The sequence below is a fragment of the Leopardus geoffroyi genome, chromosome A1 (genome assembly GCF_018350155.1).
Source record: "Leopardus geoffroyi isolate Oge1 chromosome A1, O.geoffroyi_Oge1_pat1.0, whole genome shotgun sequence".
Lineage (NCBI taxonomy): Eukaryota > Metazoa > Chordata > Mammalia > Carnivora > Felidae > Leopardus > Leopardus geoffroyi.
Window position 1 is genome coordinate 126,555,783 of NC_059326.1, and position 21,003 is coordinate 126,576,785.

Genomic DNA, 21,003 nt, shown 5'->3' on the forward strand with positions numbered 1-21,003 from the left:
GATGTATGAAAGAGAAACACTTTCTGCCTTGTTCTGTCCCCATGGGTCCACAGGCTCCATTTCTAGATTCTTTGCTTGGAAAATTCTGTTTCAAAGATAGTAGAGTGATGCCTCTTTAAGGTATGGAGACTAAACTATGCCTTATTGTGAAGTGTTGCTTGTTAGACTCTTCAGAAGAAAGAAAATCCAAATGTATGTTGTGTTGGTGGTTGAAGGAACACTCAATGAGAAGCTAGGCTCTGCCTTTCATGATCTGTATGACCCTGAACAAGCCTGTGAATCCCTCTATGCCACTTTTGTAATCCACAAAGTTGGCGAAGTCAATCTAGCCTTTTAGATCATAGGGAGCATCTTGTCCTGGGCATTGTAAAGAAAAGGTCAATGACCAAATGTAGAGAAAACTTAAGTTTGGTACCTTTATAAAGCCCCACATAAAACTTTGAACATGGTCTATTTACCTTTCACAGACTTTCTTTTCTCAGCTCTAAGAGTTTTGTTTATTCACACAAGCAAAACAAAACAAATGAAATAAAATATTTACTTTAAATAGGGTTTTCCTCTAAGCAGAAGTTTTCCCACTAAATTTTGAGACTATTTGACTAGCTTTTTGCCTCTTCCCACCCCTGCAGAAGATCAAAGTTTCTTTAAATCTTTGGGATAAAATTAGGACAATAGCAAGTGAGAAGCAGAAGAAAAATGTATGTGGGTAACAGGTTTAAGGTAATATAAGAATGAAATAAAACTTAGTGACACCAAAAGAGATTTGTGGAGTAAGCATTTTATGTATATCATGGAATATATGGGTACAATGGTGTGGAGCATTTCTGCAGTGTTTTGGCCCCTTTCCCCTGTTTATTTGTGCCTCTGCCACTCAAATTAACTTAAGCTGTGAACAGGTATTTCCTCCCAAGAGATGTTTCCCACCTTCCTCTGAGATAATTCTGATATCTACTACTATTTTGCACTGGCCTCAGGGGTAATCTGTAGGACTGATGATAAATCTCCCTCCTCAAATATGGAGAACTGGAAGAAAGATAAATCCTAGAGTACAAAATATAAACCTTTTTTTTTAAAATAAATACCACTTTATTAAAATATCGGTATAAACCGAGTGACCTTTAAGTATCTTAAAGTTCTTAGGTGTAACTTTAAAGATGTAGGTATGCACACAGACAGGTATCCTTTTGGGCAGCTTACTATTTTATTTATTGTAATTCAGGAGTCATCCAAGTCTAAACAGAACTGGTGTAAGAGCTTGGAAAAGTTGTCTCAGGACCTTTCACTACTCTTCCAGTCCTCAAAGCCCTTTTTGTTGGGAGGGTACCTCTTTGGAACTTAAATATACAGCCCTGTCTATGGAGATAGAAAGAGCTATGTTCATTGCTTCACATTTGGGTCCTGGTTCATTCTCTTCCTTTTGAGCTTTAAGTAACCAACTGTCATATCACTGTGACTCTCATGTTCAGGCTTAAGAAAGGTCCCTCAACTCTGAAGAGATTTGGTGAATTGAAAATTAAATTAATTTTGTAACCACACATCTCTCAACTCGCTGACCATGTTTTTTCTGCTGCCAAAATAACAGTCCTTCCTTTGGCTGACAGCTCCTAGTTTCCCCTTATACCTTACAGATGCTTAAAGATGGCTGTCATGATCATTTAGGTAAAACGCCAACTTCGTGTGTTAAGTCAATCTAATAGTCTCTAGTAACTTCTCAATGTAGGTTTTTGACAGAAATGATTTGTAGAGGTACATAATTATCTGTTTTTAATATAAAAAAGATATATTTCAAATAACATAAATTATTTTGAGAATTATAAAGTATTTCGTACTTAAAAATATTTTCTTCAAAGTACACAATGCTACTATGATGCCAGAGCTGATTCATTGACTTTTCTTGGGGGTTGAAATTAAGTTACTTCTGTATAGGTCTTACATTTGGATGAAAGTTGTTCTCCGAGCTAACTTAAGCCTCAGATCTTTGAGCTGCCTCAAAGATCTCCTCATGCTTCTCACTTCCCACAACTTCACTCAAAAAGCTCTCACAAAGGGGAGCCTGGGTGGCTCAGTCGGTTGGCCATCTGACTTCAGCTCAGGTCATGATCTCCTTGTTTGTGAGTTCAAGCCCCAAATCAGGCTTCTTGCTGTCAGCGCAGCAGAGCCTGCTTCAGATCCTCTGCCCCCCTCTTTCTCTGCCCCTCCCCCACTCTCTCTCTCTCTCTCTCTCACTCTCAAAACTAAATAAACATTAAAACAACAACAAAAAAGCTCTCACATATAACTCTCTTTAAATTTGTATCAAATCTTCCGTAATCTACCATTTTCCCCAAACCTCCAACTCTCTTCACAGCCCAGTCCAGCCCAGGACTTGATTGCAGGGCTTCCATTCTCCCATTCTGTGGATACAGATACACTCCTTCACGGGTTAGCAACTCAGGAATCCTTCCCCTTGCCCTCTCCTTAGTCACAACTGTGGTTTGGTGGCCACTGTTATCTTTGCAACTAAAGCAGTCTCTTCTCTTCCTCTTTAGGGAAATTAGGAGTTCTTAATGCACCTGTGATTTCACGGGTGTGAAAATGGGTTTTACACTACTACATACCAACTGGTCTACTAGACTGTGAAACATTCCAAAGAAGTACTATAAAAAGATTTTGTGCTCATTGAACTTAAAGTATAATTGGAAAAAGAAATTAATATGGAGTAGTCATATACTCTTACAAGCAAACACCTACTGCATAAGCATTATATATAGCTAGCATTTATTGAACACACACCATATGCCAGGCATTATCTATGCTTTACCTCTAATTCCTGAAACAATTCAACTTTGCATTTCTTCTTCTTCTTATTTTACTTGAGAAATTTGAAGGTGGGGCAAGTTTAGTAGCTTGCCAAGATCATATGTAATGAATTACTGATTGCAGGACACGTCTATCAGAGCCTAATGCTTGGGCTTCTGTTCCCCTTTACCAAGCTGACAAAATTATGAAGTTTTCTTGAATATGGTGGTGTTTTTCTGGAGATGGCAATTTTAAATGATGTATCCTGGGATGTCGAAGAAAATTTTGAAAAAGTTTGGCCATTTCAGTGAATTGAGGCATGCAGAGGAGGATAGGATAAAGAGAAATAGGGTGGTGTGCCTAAAAATAGGTATACCTACAGTAATTCTAGGGATCCTTGCTTGATGCTATCACGTAAGTATAGCATAGTTGTTATTTAACAATTTTAAATAACATAGTTGTTATTAGTTGTTATATAACAACTTTAATAAATCATTTTTGGGGGAATATATTTGGCACTTACAGTTTTTCATCTCCTAGTATTTAATAGCCCATTAACTACTTTTCCCAGCTTATAATATTTTTCTGTACTTACATTAATTTGTAACTAATTCATTAGGGTGTCCACAATCATCTTACTGACAACACTTCTGAAACCAAGTGTGTGGGTTTTCTAGACCAGTTAATCCTTCATCTCTCTGTGGACACCACCTGGCTGCATACAGTTTAATTCATTTCTGATGTTTACTACCTGGAATTACCACAGACCCCAGATGTAAAGGGCTCAGTTCTGCAAGACTGCTGTCCCTTACTTCAGACACCCATCACAAGTCTGTTGTTTTTCTGATATACAGGCTCCAAATGGGGGGGGGGTTCCCATTACACCACCCCTCAGAGTTGATAATTTGTTAGGATAGCTTATAGAACTCAGGAAGACAGTTTACTTACTATTATGTGTTTATTATAAGGATAGAACTGAGTAACATCTAAACAGAAGAGAAAAGTAGGACAGTTTCAGGGCAGGAGGATAGGTACAGTTTCCATGCCTTCTCTGGGCATGTCATACTCCTAGACCGTTGATATTTTCACCAACCCAGAAGCTCTCTGAACCTCATCCTTTAGGATACTTATGGAGCTTCCATTACACAGGCATGATTGTCATGATTAATTAAATCATTGGCAGTTGGTGATTAACTCAGCCTGCAGCACCTTTCCCCTCCGAGCGGTCAGGGGGGTAGGGCTGAGAGTTCCATATCTTTACCTGGACAGGCTGAGGATGTTGATATGATTCTGTTTACTTTATTAGTTTTAAAGTGTCCATTAAGAGGACTGTTTCCAGGTTAGGAAACCAAGGTGTTTAGAGAAGATAAATATTTGGCCTTACCTTACAATTAGTACCAGAGCAGGTCTCCTGCTAGTTGAGCCAGTCTGATTGCTACTACACCAAGTTCACTCTCAAGGTAAATGCTGTGTTATGATCCCTCTGATAAGTTTACTTGATTGCCGGTGGAATCCACCAGGCTCAGGGACATCCAACTTGAGGCCAGATTTCAAGTATTTCTTTTTAAAAAAAATTTTTTTTTTCAACGTTTATTTATTTTTGGGACAGAGAGAGACAGAGCATGAACGGGGGAGGGGCAGAGAGAGAGGGAGACACAGAATCGGAAACAGGCTCCAGGCTCTGAGCCATCAGCCCAGAGCCCGACGCGGGGCTCGAACTCACGGACCGCGAGATCGTGACCTGGCTGAAGTCGGACGCCCAACCGACTGCGCCACCTAGGCGCCCCTCAAGTATTTCTAAAATATCAGGAGGAAGTGCCTGCCCGTTCCTCTTGATGGTTTGCTTTTTGCATGTGTTGCATCCGGAGTTTCTGAGTCCACAAACTGGATTACTTACTGGATTTTTAACAATTCACATGCAAATAAAGCGTTTTAACAGCTACTAGAAACCACTGACATTTCTTCATGGACATGTTACACCTCCTTTCTGTGGAAGTTCATTACTGCCTTGAAATAAACTTGTTTAGAGAAATGTTCATTTGTACTTATTTACCAACTTTGTATTCCATTAGTATATTTATGAATCCCTTTATCCTTCACTGAATTTATATTTCTTACTGCATTTTCATTTTATTATCATTTTTATGCTTCTCAAATCAAAAATTTTCAAAATTTTAGGGATTCCAAGTATTTGGTCTGGTTCTTTAATTTTTTATGTGTCGGTTTAATGCTATTATGAATATATTGGGGGAAAATATAGTGTGGTTGTCACTTTAATGAAAAATATTTCACAGCTGGGATCTATATTATTTTGCTTCTCATTTTAAAAATAGTTTAGCTTTGAGAAAAGCTGTGTAAAGTGGATGCCTTCCCAATGAGAAGACTGAAAAAAATAGCATCAATTACGAAGAATATCACCTATATTTATTTTTAGTATCTAGATTACTAAAATGAGAGCAGTGAGGCTTATAGCAATTTGCAAAGCAGAATGTGCTGACAATTATTGCAATTAGACTGTGTAGATAGCCAGACTTGACAGTGTGATTCTCCTGAATAAATAGCAACTTCCTTTGCTTGAAGAAAGCACCTGGATATCCTTTTTCGGTTGGGTCTGCATTTTTTAAGTCCTAAAATCAGGGTTGACTCCAACTAGTGGAAGACTTAACTTGGAAAAGCCATAGCTTAATTGGGTAATATAGGTTTTACATGGACAGGAGCCAGGTAGGCAGAAGGCAGAGGGCATTACTGTTTTCATTGCTCTTTGTCACTCCTTGTGCCTTTCTCCTTCCTTTTTCTCTCTTTCCCCTTCTTCCTCCCTTCATTTCTGAAGCTCTGGCCAGGCTGAGTTGATTGGAAACTGATTCTCAGCATGTTCAGAGTCCAGGGCTGCCACACACAGATGCACGTTGTATACTGCGCAAGGGCACCCACCAAAGGGTCAAGTGGGGCCCTTCTCCACTTACTGAGCCTTGTGCTCTTCCTAAAGGGCACCTTTTCCTTTTCTCAAAGGTTCCATCTGTTCGTCAAGTATGTGCTGCTGGACTACATGCATCTAAAGGGGATTCTGATCCCCGTATTGTAACCATGTCTTCAGGTAGGAACTAGTCAGAATCTAATGCAAGAGATGAACTAGTAAACCCAGAGAGGGACCTAAGTCCTGCTTCCCTAGGGGAGGCACGGAGGAAGACAGTGTTTGAAAATACAGGTTTTATTATTATTGAAGTATGGCCAGGCCAACAGATCAGGAGACAACTGCCATTAACAACAAACAGAAGATAGTTTTTTATACTCATGGTTTCCAGGAGAAGGACGCATGGGCTAGAGGAGGGAGGCACAAGGGGAATGAGGTGAATCACCAGGGTGCATTAGGAGGTTGTTAGGGGTGTGTGATAAGAGCCTCTGTTGTGGTTTCTGTGGGATGACTGGGCACAGCAGATTTAGGATTGCTAGTCTGAATAATTTCAGCAGACCCTATGTCTGCTCAGGGGACATAGAGACACTGGTTATCTGGCTCAGGAGTGATTAAGGGAGGTGGATAGTGGCTCAAAGTGTTAGAGCCCAGTAAGAGAGGTGGTTGGTGGTATGAGCTCTGGATTCGTTCCTTTGCATCAGAAAAGTGAGCTGGCGAGTTGTTTAATATCTCTAGGAGTTGGCTAACTCTGAGAAGGGCAGTCCCTCCAGGGTCCACAAGGCCCTGGGTGTCAACACATCAGAATATAGAAAATGAAACACATGTTTAATAAAGAAGGCGGGTCTTGGAGCCCCAGGGGTGGCTTCTTTCATTTATTCTACTGAGTCAAATTCTTGTGATTTCAAATACTCTTACCATAGGCTCAGTGCATTTCCTGGTGTGAGCATTTGGAGACCTAGAAAATTGGATCCGGAAACGATCTTTCACATTTTCTGGCTTAACTCCTCATTTGATGGTATGACTGATAATAGCATCATTTACTGAACCCAGTTTTACCCACAAAGGAAACACTTTATGCTTTATGCATTTTAGAACTTATTTTTTCCCACAAGGGAAGGTGGTATTATTAGCCCTGTTTTATAGATGCAGAAACAGAGAATCAGAAAGATAAAGGAATTTTCTCAAGGTCATAGCTAGGATATATTAGAGGCGGCATACCCAGCACGGCACGGAGTCCAAAGCCCTCGTGTACTTGATCACATGGTATAAATGAGGTCCAGGGAGGCCAAGTGATTTCTTTGAGCTCTTTAGGTTATTCAGTCTAAAATCCTACATATGTTAATTCTTAGCAAGTACTTTTGCACACTATATAATTACTCTATATTTTCTCCTATTTCTTGATTACCTATTCTAAGAAATTATTTATAGTTACAGAAAGAAATCACTTGTTTTGCTTTTAACTTACTATCCACCAGCATGAGTGGGCTGTGCATTGTCTGTGTTTAAAACACATAGATATACACAGCAGGATGGATTGGAACACATTCAACTAGCTTCTTCCTGTACATTTCTGGAATGCCTGTTTTCACGGATGGGAACATGCATATCAAGAAAGGGCAGAAAGAAGAGACTGAGTAAAATGGAATTAGAAAATATTTCTACCTGTAATCTTTGCATTTGGTGCTCATTTAACCTAGTCACCCTACACATGTATTTCAGGATGGTGTTCATATTTTTTCATCTATTTATAAGGAACCACCCTTTTCTACCCAGGTGAGTTCCTCAAGAGAACCACTGAAGCTGGTGGCAGCTGCCAAGACCATTGCTGGTACTGTCACTTGTATGCTCTTTTCCCCCTTCGCATGTGTTCTAACCTAGCATCTGCTCTTTCCCTGAGAGACTGAGAAAGGTAATATTGGGTTTCACTCCTGAGAGGAAGCTGATGCTTGTGTGCTAAGTGTTAAGATGCATGAAAACGTACACCCTGTCAGGCAGCTGAAGTCAGCAACTCCTGCAGTCCCACCATGTTTAAAACACTTTCTCAACATTGACAAAGTAGGGAAAATACTAAAGACTTTTGTTCCTGGCCCAGCTATGTGGGAAGATAGGACAACAAACACAAGAAAGGGGCCTCCTGTGGATCATTGAGTGAGTGTCCCCAAGGGGCAGAGTGGCCCAACAGTAGGAGGGGGCACTTTTGAGTCTGACATTTTGGGAATCACATGCTGATTCTGATCTCACTAGCTGTGACCTCAAGCCCTAACTTTTCTGAGCCTTTTCATAAATTTTATTCATTTGTGAATGAAAGAAAATACCTACCCCTTATCTGCTAGGTATTTGCTATAATAATTTTTTTTATAATTGTTCAATACTAGACACAGAGCTAACAGTAAATGTTAGTTTTCTTCTTTCTTAAAAATAGTGTGGGGCGCCTGGGTGGCGCAGTCGGTTAAGCGTCTGACTTCAGCCAGGTCACGATCTCGCGGTCCGTGAGTTCGAGCCCCGCGTCAGGCTCTGGGCTGTTGGCTCAGAGCCTGGACCCTGTTTCCGATTCTGTGTCTCCCTCTGTCTCTGCCCCTCCTCCTTTCATGCTCTGTCTCTCTCTGTCCCAAAAATAAATAAACGTTGAAAAAAAAATTAAAAAAAATAGTGTACCAACCTTCAGACAAATAATTTAATTGGATCAAATATATGCTGGGTGCTACTCTGTGGCAGGCACTGTGGTAGGTGCTGGGGGACGTAATGGTAAAGGATACACAGGGTCTGCCACAGGAGCCAACTGTCTGGTGGGGAGGTAGAGAGTGAAGAGAGAATTCCATCTGCTGTGATAAATGCTCTGGAGACATGAACACAGGTTACACAGGAAAGAAGCCTAACCCAGTCTTGGGGACTTTGGGAAGATTTCTTGAGGGTGTCTACATCTGAGCCATAAACTGACAAATGAAATAGAATTATTTGCTCATTGATTCACTCATTCATTTACTCAACCAACATTTATTGAGTTTTTACTCAATAAATAAGACATTGACTCTGTGAAGGAATTTGAGATTGAAAGTAAATGCTCAGAAAATCTGATGGTGATGGTGTTGTGGATAAATAATCAGCACTATAACAAATGAAAGATAGCAACAAGGGCAGGGAAGTTTGCTTTTGTTAAATGGTCAAGAAGGGTTTATATGAAGTAACTGGGCTGAGACCCAAAGGATGAGAAGGAGCTGAACATTGAAGAGTGAGGATGAGTGTTCATGTTCCCTTCCTCTCTCTCCTCCCTGTGTCTCTCTCTCCCCTCCCCTCTTTCCCTCCCCCCCCTCCACCCCCCATTTCAAAAGTTTCTGCTTTCTGGGCTTTTTTTCCACTATAGCTTCATATAGAGTGCTTGTTGCTTACTCTTTGTTTATCAGATCTTCTCTTTTCTCCCATTTTGCCTCCCATTTGAGCAGGTGTAGATTTAGATTATTGGAGCCTATAGCTTTGACAGATTGGTAAAAAACTTTAAGGAACAAGTATAAAAATGCATTACTATTGCAAAAGTATCAAAAATCAGACGACCATGTGAACCTATTACTGGCCCCCCTTAGAAGGAACCTAAAGCTTAATCTTCTGTCAGCTTCATGGCAGTTCACCACTATTTTGAGGAAATTTTATCTGCTTCTCTGGAGGGACTGAAAGACGCATGTGGCTGATAAGCAGTTACAACTAGTACAAGAGAGGAACGTACAGTCGGAGTGTGTGGGTAAAGGTGTGTTGAGCCAGCAGGATAGAGAACGGACATTGGGGCAGGACTCTAGATTTCCTGGGGCAAATGACATTGAGCGATCCCTAATGTGCCAGGTGTAGTGGAACACGTTCATGGGTGTGAAGTCATGTAAGCCTCACAAAAAACTATGACACAAGATGCCATTCTTGTCTTCAGTTTACACATGAGAAAACTGAGGGGCAGAGAGTGTGAATAACTCACCCAAGGTCTCACAGCTAACAGGTAGTTAGCAGATCTGAATGGGAGCCGCCCAGCTTTGGAGCCTTTATGAACCCATTTTGGTGCACCCTCTCTCTGTAGGTGCCACTTCTGAGGCATTGCTCTGGGTGAGCCACTGAGCAGATTATATTTTTAGCACTTCCAACAACTTTGGAATGTTGGTATCTATAGAGATCTTTTTAAACGTGGAGGAAACCAAGACTCTGAGAGGTTAAATAGTTTTCTCCTGGCCACATAGCTTTTTCCACTGCTTTTTAGAGTAACTTTCAATGTTTTAACTCCCTGATTTAGAAAAAAATCAGGAAGTATCCAAAATCAATGGAGTAAGTTTTTTACAGAAGTGTGTCATAATCATATATCCCATCCAGATTGATATCTTTTGTGATCTTCCAATCAGCCCAGTTCACACAGGGACTTCTAGCCAAGAATGCTGATCTCAAACCTTTTGAAAATGGGAATGCCACATTGGTAGCAGAGAATGGGGATTCGGCATAAGTTCAGTTCCAGACTATTTAAATTGCGGAAACTTTAAGCAAATTAAACATTGTAATTAAACTCTTTCTTTGTTGTACATTTACTTACCTTAAGAGGCCATGAAAAATGAGTCAATTTGTTTTGGACTGTCAGGATTATCAGAATGAACCCTTCAGACATGACTACTCTACTCAGTGGTCACCAGATATTTTCTCTAGTCTTAAGCCATTCTATTTTTTTATTATATATATTTTTAAAATTTATTTATTTTATTTATTTTTGAGCAAGAGGCAGAGAGAGAGGGAGACAGAGAGAGAATACCACACTGTCAGTGCAGAGCCTGAAGTGGGGCTTGAGCTCACAAACCCTGAGATCATGACCTGAGCTGAAGTTGGATGCTTAACCTACTGAGCCACCCAGGTGCCCCTAGGCCATTATATAGAATATATATATATATATATATATATATATATATATATATATATATCTTCAATATCACTTTGTCTCCCTTCATGTTGCTAGTTGCTTTCCTTTGCCATTCTAAACTTTTTACCTCCATCATATCATTTTATAAATCACATTCACTGTCATTAGGTGACTTGAGATCACAGTGGCCCAAGGTGAGAGTAAGAGAATCTTTTTATTAATATGCATGAGCTTTGGTTTGAGGATGCTGGAAAGTCTAATTCGACCTCTCAGAAGCCTCCCTTTGCTACTGTATTGTTGTCTCCATGTAGTCATCACCTAAAATGTTAAATCTGCCTGATCACATTGGTATTATTTTAACCTTAGGCCTATTCTAGACTTACTTGGATCAGAAATATTACTTAGTGGTTTTGTCATTAAAAATGGGCTCTGAAGCTAGGCTATCTGAGTTCAAATTTTAGTCCTAAGGCTTCTGTTGTGACCCTGGGCAAATTAATTAACTTCTCTGTGCCTCAGTTTTCCCATCTGTAAACTGGGGAAAATAAAAATACTTTGCTTATAGTCTTTTTGTAAAGATTAAATAAAATGATGTTTATAAAATACTTAGCATAGTTCCTGATGCATTGAATGTGCTCAATAAAGAAGTCATTTTTATTTCTTTCCACCTGCATTTTCCAATATTGACATCACCGGTCTTACTCCATACTTTCTGTAACTGCAAATAAATTTCTAGTTCCAAAATAGGCAGACATTTATATGAAGAACTTAATTTTGGTATTCTAACATGGTGATAAAATATACAAGCAAATTGACAAGGTGAAGCATTTTTAGGACACCTGGGGATCTTTCACCAGCCAAGAGGAAATTTTGATATGCCCAGGGGTAGTCAGCCATGTTGTTGAGTTGTTTTGTGGTATTTTTGAGCCATCTTTACATTTAGATAAACTCATCAACTGTACAGGGAAGGCAAACCCATACAGCTGTTTAAGTGTTCATAAAATTGGTATCTTTCTCTGTAACAAAAACAATTAAAAATCACTGAATTCATAGAGAGTTGTTATTAAAACACAGGGAATAATTTCCTCAGGATATTGCCTAGTATCATTGGCAGTTACTGATTTTAGCTGTAAGTTATGCCTCTGTCACCAAGTCACCCATTGTTATTTTTCTGTCGATTTGTTTAAAGTGATACTGAACTGACTAGTCGTTCTGGCATGTATAAACACAGCTTAAATCTGGGTACAAATGAAGCTTTTAATTACTCCATATTTATTTATTTATTTAATAATGATTTTTAAAATTTTATTTATTTATTTTGAGAGAGAGAGAGAGAGAGAGAGAGAGAAAGTGAGCAAGCAATCAGGGGAGGGGCAGAGACAGAGAGAGAGAGGGAGAAAGAGATAGAGATAGAGGGAGAGAGAGAGAGAGAGAGAGAGAGAATGCTAACCAGGTTCCATTCTGTCAGCACAGAGCCCAATGCAGAGCTCAAACTCATGAAACATGAGATCACGACCTAAGCTGAAACCAAGCTGAGAGGGATGCTCAACCACCTAAGCCACCCAGGTGTCCCTAATTACTCCATATTTATTTCCCAAGTCAGATTTAAGGAAGAAAGTACAGCATTTCCTAAGCTGGATAGTACTTATTTTCAGTTAGGGATGTTCTTGTTTTCTCTTCCACTTTTGCTCTCATAACCCTAACTTTGCTAGTCCTGGTCAATACCACAGTGGCAACTCAATCAGCACGTTAAAAGAAATAGCAATAGGGGCGCCTGGGTGGCGCAGTCGGTTAAGCGTCCGACTTCAGCCAGGTCACGATCTCGCGGTCTGTGAGTTCGAGCCCCGCGTCGGGCTCTGGGCTGATGGCTCAGAGCCTGGAGCCTGTTTCCGATTCTGTGTCTCCCTATCTCTCTGCCCCTTCCCCGTTCATGCTCTATCTCTCTCTGTCCCAAAAATAAATAAATGTTGAAAAAAAATAAAAAAAAAAAAAAGAAATAGCAATATAAGCATCAGTGGATAAAGATCACTTTGCTCAGCCTGCTAATCATTACGAAGAAATGGAAGGCAAGGTCTCCACAAAAAGTTCAAAAATCTTCCATCTTTGAAAACAGCTTAATCAATCTTAGAATGTCTATCAAGCATCAGGGGCAAAATTATAGAGTATAACCTAAAAATAGAAGAACAAGGGAGACAAGATTATAAAGAGTTGAAGTGGGTGAATGTATCAACAGGGTTTGGGAGAGAAACACACTGGACAATTGAGGACAGTTTATTGATTTTGCAGAGGTATCTGTAGTATTTAGGGCTGCACTCAGGGATGCTGCAGACTGCAGGGCTATTACCACCACTTGGACTGACGGGAATGGGAACCAGAAAGAGCTGTAGCTATATAGGTAGAATGAGCCCAAGAGGCCCTGTAGACTGGAGCCTTGGTCTTTGAATAGCACAGCCTCTGCCAATCAATGGCTCAGCAGGGAAGGGGCCAAAGGAAGAAATGCCCAGACCTCTCATTCTTCCTGCCCTCTGACCTTTCACCTGTACCTGTCATTGGCTGAGCCCCCTTTCCTGAGTAGCCCACAAAGGAGTTCTGCTTTTTTTTTAATGTTTATTTATTTATTTTGAGAGAGAGAGAGCACACGCATAAGAGTGCGATCAGGGGAGGGGCACAGAGAGAGAGAGAGAGAGAGAGAGAGAATACTTAAAAAAAAATTTTTTTTTAATGTTTATTTATTTTTGAGACAGAGAGAGACAGAGCATGAACGGGGAAGGGGCAGAGAGAGGGAGACACAGAATTGGAAGCAGGCTCCAGGCTCTGAGCCATCAGCCCAGAGCCTGACGCGGGGCTCAAACCCATGGACCCGTGAGATCATGACCTGAGCCGAAGTCGGACGCTTAACCAACTGAGCCACCCAGGCGCCCCGAGAGAGAGAGAATCCTAAGCAGGCTCCACATTTTTTGGCACAGAACCCCATGTGGGGCTTGATCCTACATTTTGTGAGATAATGACCTGAACTGAAGTCAAGAGTCAGACACTTAACCAACTGAGCCATCCAGGAGCCCCCAAAATAGCTCTGTTTTAGCGGTTCATTGAGGTTAGGCCCCCACAGCACAGAGTAGGATGGAATTGGATAAAGTGAGGGTCTGGAAAGGCAAAGGCACATATTTAGTGCAATGAAGATAGTTTGGGATTAATATTTTCTGTATAAAACTGTTCGTTTCTTAAATAAGGTGTAGAGCCCAAATGCACATTTTAGAAACTTTGAATTATACATGTTATATGGTATGGTGTTCATGTATTCATACTCCTGATAATTTGAATAATGTACACTTCAGAGTTCTATTTTGTTTTGACTATCCATATGGTCCTTCTTAATTGTTCCAGTGGGCATTCATTGGATAATTTTACTGAAAGCTCAAGATACTGCTAATGAGTTGGCACTTTGAACACTATACAGCCATTCGTGTCTGCTTCAGAAGGAAATACATTAATGTTCACTCAAAACTGAGTGAGTGTCTGCATGGAAAAAAATACCAGTGAACCCAGGGCCTTTATCGAATCCTCTCTGAGGTGCCATATCCTCTGTAAAGGGAATGCAAATGGTCTGGGAACTTTGGCAACAAAAGCCATCGAGGTATATGGTTCAGTCACAGAGAGGCGGGGAAAACCTGTGTGATGCACAAGTTGCAGAATTTGGAGTTGGCCCTTCTGTTCTGTGAGGCTGCATAAGCATATTCCCAAATGCCAACTGTGACCCACGCTGGGCTCTAACACATGTGTCTCCAAAGGAAGAACAAGGCAATGTGTTTCTTCAGAAAGCTAAATTCTTCAATTTTAAGAAACTTCTACAATTAAAGTAATATTATTTATTTTAATTAATTTCTTCCCACTCTTTTGGTAATCTGATAGACGGTGGGTTTCTTTTTAAACTTTTCTTGGGGCACCTGGGTGGCCTAGTCAGTTGAGTGTCCAACTTTGGCTCAGGTCATGATCTCACTGTTGGTGGGTTTGAGCGCCATGTGGGGCTCTGTGCTGGCAACTCAGAGCCTGGAGCCTGCTTCCGATTCTGTGTCTCCCTCTCTCTCTGCTTCTCCCCCACTCATGCTCTGTTTCTGTCTGTCTCAAAAATAAATAAACATAAAAATTAAAAAAAAAAACCCTTTCTTAGGAAAAATATGGCAGTTCTCATAAATACAGTAGCCATATGTATTTATTTATTATTTATATTATTTTGGTCTCACATGCCCAAATGTTTGGGAATAAGTGATGTGGGAGTTTGTGTGGGTACAACTCTCCTCATCTAGGCAGTGTGGAGAGAATAGCCACGTCACCAGGCAGTCACTGTATTTTAGTGACACAGTGTGTGTTTGTCCTAAATGACTAGGCATAGTGGTTGCTATGTGTTGTGCAAAGTGCTAAACCCTGGAGGAGAGGGAACCAAGGGTTTTTAAGCTTCCTATCTTTTGGCGACTTAGAGGATAATGGTATCAAAGCAAGTATGGAGATAAGTGAAGAGCAACCAAATGAGGAAAGCAAAGGCTATTTACATTGAGTTTGATACAGCAAGGGAGTCGTCCACCATCCTTTGGATTTTGGCAGAGACTGAAAGGCAGGCAGAGGAATAGGAAGGCTTTCTAATGGAGGAAGGGGAAGTCTTCAGGTGTGTCCTTATTGCAAGTTATTGGCAGAGACATTGTACATGGACTAACTAGAAGTGGGGCATCCTTTATCACTGGTTAGGGATACATGTTTGGCTTCCTCCTAAGTTGGAAGTGGGGACAACTGCCAGTTATTAATCAAGTCCTGACCTTTTGGGGCCAGTTGTTACAGAAATAATTATTTAGTTTCCTGGATTGTCAGTAGAGGTAGCAATCTGGTTCTCTGTAAGTCTGACTTACAGCAGACTGGCTTCCTTGGTTGCTTATTGAAGATAAGAGGCTTGGCTTCCTGGACAGGTTGGTGCAGGTTGTGGGTATAAGTTCTTTTTTGACGTATGGTCTGCCCGTTGTCTGTTTGTATATTCAGTCTCATAAGTAAGCCAAACACAAGGCCAGCTTTAATAAGAGCAACAAAAGAGCACAAGAAGAAATAATGGGTTTTGGTGTCTGGTGGTTTCATTCTGGGAAAATTATTTAACTCTGTTATGTCTTGGTTTCATTTTCTATAAAATAAGGATATGAATCTTTGCCTTGTAGGGTTATTCTGCAGAATAAGATAGTATGTGTAATGTGCCTCGTATGGTTCTCATAATTTTGGGGCCCTTTTACACCCTTAAAAATTATTGAGGACCCAAAAGAGCTTGTATGGATATGTAGGTGATATCTATTGATATTTACTATATTAGAAATTAAAGCTGAAAAAATTTAAATATTAATTCACTTTAAAATAACAGCATATTGCGTGTAAACATAAATTACATACTTTTAATGAAAAATGGCTACATTTTGAAAAACAAAAGAAGTGAGAAGAATGATATTGTTTTATATTTTTGCGAATGTTTTTAATATGTGGCTTACTGGGGACAGCTGGATTTTCATATCTGTTTGCTCATTCAGTCTGTTGCTATAACACATGTCATGTCACCTCTGGAAAACTCCACAGTACACCTGTGAAAGAATGAGAATGGAAAAAGCAAATAACAGCTTTGTGTTATTTTTAAATGAATTTCGACCTCAGGACCTTCTGAAAGGGTTTGGGGGCTCCCGGACCACATTTTGAGTACCACTCCTCTAGGCCTCAAAAAACTGTGAACACTATTAGCAGGAGATTACAGCATTGTTGACCCATATTTGGAAAGGTACATCTTTATAGAGAGGTACTGCTTTATACTCCCACATGCAGGCAGATGAAAGAAAGGAGATCCTCTGACAATACATGGCTTTCCTGGAAACCAGGTTTGAGGTTCAGAGCTCCATTGCAAATGGAGGACAAACCAGAAGGCAGTTTTTATTTTGCAGCCGTATCTGAATGAGAGAATGAGTAAACGAAAGCTCATACCCATGCATTTTGTACCTAGCTGTTATCTATGGTACAACAACAGTAAGTCAATGGACTGGAAAGTAGGTCCTGCTCAAATCTATCTCACTGGAGCAAGATTCTCCCCTAATTCTGGGAAGGGAGGTGGATGACAAGTATGGTGGACCATCCTCCAACCCATACTTGGTTTACAAACTGAGAAACTGGAGAAACCATTTGATTTCTTGGCCATATTCCCAGAGAGAGAGCCTTGCTGGTGAAATCAAAATCCTTGATTTTGAAATCTTTCAAATTTTATTAGAAACTTTAGAAATTAGAAATATTAATTTACACTGAGTTACATGTGACTGACAGTCTAAACTCACAAACATTCTAAGGGTACTTGAATTTTAAAACAATAGCTTGTTAACTAAAGGAATTGAGGGGCTTTCAGCAGCAAATGTCATACCGAGGCCACCTTCCCTGGACTCTTCAACTTAGACCAGCTGTGTGAAAGGCTGACCCAGATTCTTAAGGCACACTGTTGACCCTTTATGACAGTTGAAGGGGAAAATGGACTTACAGAAATCACATCATTTTACTTTAGCCAAGAGATCTGTCCTCCTCTTTTAAGAAAATAGTACAGTAGTGTTTTTGTTTTCCTTCATATTTTGCAAAGCAATTAACCCCTGGGTCAGGACAAAGCTCAGAAGATTTCATCTCTACCACTTAATTCTTCATAAATTTATAACCTATTGGGAACAAGAGAGTGAAAATTGAATGTGTTTTTCTCACTCTGCTCTCTGGCTAGCTTCTGTGAATGCTCTAACAAGGTCTGTGGGTCTGGTTTTGAGAGTGAAATTCTAAATTGAGTTTTGTAACAACATAGCTACCAAAGGGCTTAAACACGGAGATGAAAGGGCAGGCTCCTTACTCAGGGGCTGGTGAAAAGCAAGACGTGCTGAGACCTTTAGCCTGGCTTTGTTGATACCTATTCAAACAGTGTGAAGGTGATTCTACAGCTGGGAGGCTCTTGAGTTTGCAGATGGGCTAATCTCAGAATGTGAGAGAAATTCATGTATGAAAATAACCACAGAAGGCTGTATGTGGCAGGGGCCTGGTTGAACGGTTTTGATCCACCGGGGTTTATCAGCACCAGTGTTTCCCAAAGGAGTGTCTAGTGAACGATTTTAGCACAGAAACCATGGCTCCTCCAGAGAGAGAGTCCCCAGAGTGTGTGGTCCCAGAGGCAGACCCTTGTCAGAATCGTTTGGAGAACCTCATCCCCTGCCCACAGAATCAGAATCTTTCTGTGAACAGAACTGGGGAATCTAGAGTTCTCAAAGCCTTCCCAGGTGAGCCTGATGCAATAAAGTTTGATAACTGCTGTTCTAAGGAACGGGTCTCAATTGCCCCTAAAGTACCTCCTGTCACATTGTGTCTGCTCATGCAGAGCTGAAAGTAAGTCTACATTAGTCTATTAAGATTAAGGATGGATTTGGGATGGCAGGCTTGGATACTTTGCTCAAACTTCCTCCTGATATCTGAAGTCAGCAAACAGCCTTAGGTTGACTCAAATGTGGCTTCCAGCTGGAGGCCTGTCCTTTGGATGGCTGGAGACAGAGTGTTATCTGAGCTTGGAAGAATAGCATCAGAGCTTCAAGGCCTTGAACTTACTCTGCCTGCCAGCGAATCTACCTGTTGCTTCATTCCCTTCTCCTCTTTCCTTATCTGCCGATCATCCTTCCCTCACCTCAAGACCAAATATAGTCAGACTTCTCCCTGGTGGCTAACTTTGCTTTTGATTCCTTCTTTTCCCTTCTGTTCAATATACTCTTAGATACTGAGGTCTTTTAGAAGTATTCTCTCTCCATTCCCCTTCAGCTCAGTTTTCTATTTTATGTCTCTGAATATGTCATGAACTAAAATGGTGGAAGGTTCCAATACTCAATCTCAAACAAAGAGAGGTTCATTTCCTCAAACTCTTCAGCATTTACCACAGTGATTTTTAAATGTTTTTTGTTTGTTTGTTTGTTTTTGTTTTTGTTTTTTTTTTTAATCATGGAGTCATTTCTTCAAAGGAAGGTGTTACAAAATCCCAATGAGTAGAGGAAACTCATCTGTTTCAAGCAGGGCTGGAAGCCGAGTCCCATTCCTTCAGCATCCCGACCCCTTACTGGGATGAAGGCAGGGAGAGCACAACTGTCCATAGTATTTTTTAGAACAGGGCCTGGAGAACACACGGATATGTCTCTAGCTGCCTGTCCATGAGGCGTGCCTCCTGGGGGATGGCAACTCTTCCAGAAAGAGCCCACGGCCTCTTAAAACTAAGTGACAGGACGGAAAGTGGAGGGGGAGGCAACGGATTAAGGACACCTCACCCACAGGGGAATCTGCCAGCACCTTAATCTTCTAAGGTGTGTATTTGTGTGATGAAGACTCAATAGTGTGGTGAAAATGTACTATTGAAAGTCATATTATTAGTTGATATTTACATGAATAATCTGTCATTTCGTTTTTGACTTTTTTTTCTTCCATTAAATTATGAGCGCCTATGGGTCATGGACCGTCCATTATTCAACTTAGGGTCGTAGCACCTATAGAGGCCAACCTAGGCCCACCCCTGTGTAGACTTGCTTCCCAAGGCAGTGGAAAGAAACTCGAGGCAATGTAGTGAAAATATATTGGGGGTTGCTGATCTTTATTACAGAAAGCATAGTCACTTGAGATCAAGGCTTTTAGTCGGACTAAAATATCACTGATACAGATAGGGAGGGTGGGACCTTTGTAAAAGAGCAACACTTTTTTGGTAAAAGTGCATTATTGGATTTAATTCAATTTTGGTGCCCCTAGAAAGGGGGATGCTTGATGTAAGAATACTCCAAGAGGTATGACTACTCATACTATGTTAAGTATGAGTTAAATGGATGAGACATTTGAGCCATCTGTCCTGGAGATACAACACTGGGATACTGATGTGTTGTATGTAAAGTTTATCAGCTCTATCTATTTTCCCTGAGGACAGACTAGGAAGAGTGGTACTAAAATGGCCAGATGAAAAGCTGTGGTCCCATGTGTAAGGAAAAACGTCAATAGTTTAAAGAATGCAGAGTAGTGAACTGATGACTTATAAAGGTTGCTCCTACCTCCATGAAAAGTTGGTCTTTTTTGATGTTGTTGTTTTGTTTTTCTTCTGTTTTATAAAGTTATGTCATCTGGCATGCACAATAGATCTCTGCTTTTACAGGAATGGTTTCTACAGAACTGGATATTTTTTAGCCAGACACGATTGTCATCTTAGGAATCAAAATCAGACTAATTGCATCTGGACCTTGAAACCACTTGTGTCTTGGTGGGTATAAGTACCTGTTAGGACCAGGGTGGGTACATCCCCAAAGTTTCCCTGACTTCTCCTAACCTCTGAGGCTGCACTCTAGAGCATACTTTACCTCTTAAATGGTTGTCCTCTAGCCTCTGCTTCCTTTCCTGACACAGAAAGGAAAAGGAAATAAGCTGTCTGGTATAGTTCAAGAAGGCAGTCCATGATCACAGCATAGCTAACAGGGAACTCAGGAGAGTGTAGTTCACTAGACAGTGGACAATACATAGCATTTGGCAATGGGAAGAGCAGGAGATAATAGCAAGGGACACATGTTATGCCTATGCTAACATGTTATTTAATTCTGCTTGTCTAATGTACAGTTGCATTTTGGGAGTTGGTTAGAAGAAGGCATTGGAAATGTCTGAGTATGTGAAAAAGAAAATGTCAAATTAGGAAAGTTAGGGAGAGGTCCACAGAGAACGCAGCACATGTTAATTACCTATCTCATGTTCCTATAGCTCTCAAGCCTGCAAATTTGGAAAAGCTGAAATAATTACTTATTATTTTGACTCCACCCCTTCTTTGAGACCAATCTTTCCTAGATTAAGGGAATATATGAAATGTAAACTTACTTGTTCATTTGTTCAGTCTCAAATGGATCTTCTACCTGGTCTTCCTGGGATCCCAATTTTGTAGAAACTGGAAATTTCTGGGTTTCTTTATCCACCATCCCAGTTCTCTAGTAGGTGGGTCCCCGTCTAGATTTCCTTCCTTAGCATATCATTCCCTTTAAAAACTGAATACCTAATGTCTGTATGTAGTTTAGATTCTGAGTAAGTGTCCATCATAGACAGAACTTTGAGTCCTATTTTTGGACACATGTCTTTGTATGTACACTTCTTAATTAGCCATCACTTTGCTTTTGTACTCTTGTTCCTTATTTTGCCTCACCTGATCGATCTGCCTGCACGCATGTTCTTAAGTTTTCTGATTTGACTCCCCATATTCCACCCATTTTTTGGATCCCAAATTCAGCCAATGTGTCCCCCACTTGCATTTTCAATTCTGTTAAGATCATTTTGTCAGCCTCCTTTATTAAGGAAAGATTACACAAAGGAAAAAAAAATTGCCAGGCCAGGATGACAAATGAATCATTTACAAAAT

The 21,003-nt window shown here is 40.4% G+C and overlaps 1 protein-coding gene across 2 annotated transcripts in view; it reads left to right on the plus strand.

The window, feature by feature from the left end:
• RAB3C (RAB3C, member RAS oncogene family) overlaps positions 1–21,003 on the plus strand; it is a 283,731-nt gene that overhangs the window by 21,655 nt on the left and 241,073 nt on the right. The window lies entirely within an intron of this gene.